Below are 2,038 nucleotides of genomic sequence, written 5' to 3'. Positions count from 1 at the left end.
GATACTTTTGAGCTGTGGTGTTGGAGAAGACTCTAGAGTCCCTTGGACTGCAAGGAGATCCAACCAGTCCATTCTCAAGGAAATCAGTCCTGAATGTTCATTGGAAGGACTGATGTTGAAGCTGAAACTCCAATATTTTGGCCACCTGATGGGAAGAGCTGACTCATTTGAAAAGACACTGATGCTAGGAAAGACTGAAGGCAGGAGAAGAAGGGGACAACAGAAGATGAAATGGCTGGATGGCATCACCGACTCAATGGACATGAGTTTGAGCAAGCTCCATGAGTTGGTCATGGACAGGGAAGCCTGGTGTGCTGTATGTAGTCCACGGGGCCACAGAGTCAGACACAACTGAGCGACTGACCTGAGGACATGGAAGCAACCTAGATGTCCATCAACAGATGAATGGATAAAGAAGATGTGGTACACATATACAATGGAATATTAGCGATAAAAAAGAACAGATTTGAGTCAGTTCTAGTGAGGGCGATGAACCTAGAGCCTGTCATACTGAGTGAGGTAATTCAGAAAGAGAAAAACAAATATAGTATATTAACGCATACACATGGAATTTAGAAAAATAATACTGATGAACCTATTCACAGGGAAGGAATGGAGACACAGGTATACAGAAGGGACTTAAGGACACAGTGGAAGGAAAGACTGGAACAAAAGGAGAAAGTTACACCCACGTGTAAAAGAGATAACTGGTGAAAAATTGCTATATACCACCAGCCCAGCTTGATGCCCTGTGAAGACCTAGAGGGGTGGGAAGCTCTCTAGGATGGGTGGGATGCTCAAGAAGGCCGGGATATACATATAATATGGCTGATTCTTATAAAGCAATTTTCCTCCAGTTAAAAAAATAAAAACCTATCAGACTCATCTAGCTTCCAACTTTGAACACATGCATGTGTGGGGGTTTTTTGTTTTGTTTTGTTTTTTTTCCTCACAGAAATATAAATAGAAAAAAACAAAGTTGCAAAGTTCAAAAGATGAGAGTGAAACCCATCTCCCAACCCACCCCCGCCAAGTTTAAAGACCCAATTGTTTAAGCTTATGTGCATATATCTACATTATTTGTATCTATAAAATAACTTTTATTTACCACAAAAAAAGCATACTACACAGTATTCCACACTTTGTAACAAATTCATTCATTACATCATGAATCGTGCCGGTGAGTATGTGGTTAGAAAGTAATTCACATGTCTACATTGTATTTAACCACTTCCCAGCTGATGCTCATTTGAGTTATTGTCACTTTTCTGGCAATAAACACCATTATACATTATATGCTGGAGAAGGCAATGGCAACCCACTCCAGTACTATTGCCTGGAAAATCCCACGGACGCAGGAGCCTGGTGGGCTGCAGTCCATGGGGACGCTAAGAGTCGGACACGACTGAGCGACTTCACTTTCACTTTCACGCATTGGAGAAGGAAACGGCAACCCACTGTAGTGTTCCTGCCTGGAGAATCCCAGGGACGGGGGAGCCTGGTGGGCTGCCGTCTATGCGGTCGCACAGAGTAGAACACGACTGAAGCGACGTAGCAGCAGCAGTATACATTATATGCATTGTGACGAACTCTAGTAAATATTTTTATGAGGTAAATTTCTGGAAGACACACTCCGGGTGAGTTCAATAAACACCACTATACATTGATTATATGCATCATGACAAACTCTAAATATTTTTATGAGGTACATTTCTAGAAGACAGACCCCTGAGTGAGTTCAATAAACACCATTATACATAGATCATACGAATAGTGACGAACTCTAGTAAATATTTTTATAAAGTAAATTTCTAGAAGGAAGACCCCTGGGTGAGTTCAAAATCTAGATAAATGTGGTGAGCTCAACAAACGTTTTAAAATGAAGTGGGGGAGCCCACATCTGTAAAACACACGATTGAAACGGTCATTTCGGAGATCCCGGCGGAGCGCGGCGAGCCGGCGGCAGCGGTCAGCAGCCCTAGACGCCTCACAGGCCGCCCCGGGGGCGGGCGCGCTCGGGTCACGTGGGCGGTGGCTC

Source organism: Bos indicus x Bos taurus, chromosome 7, assembly GCF_003369695.1.
Source record: "Bos indicus x Bos taurus breed Angus x Brahman F1 hybrid chromosome 7, Bos_hybrid_MaternalHap_v2.0, whole genome shotgun sequence".
NCBI lineage: Eukaryota > Metazoa > Chordata > Mammalia > Artiodactyla > Bovidae > Bos > Bos indicus x Bos taurus.
This window is presented reverse-complemented; position numbering follows the sequence as displayed.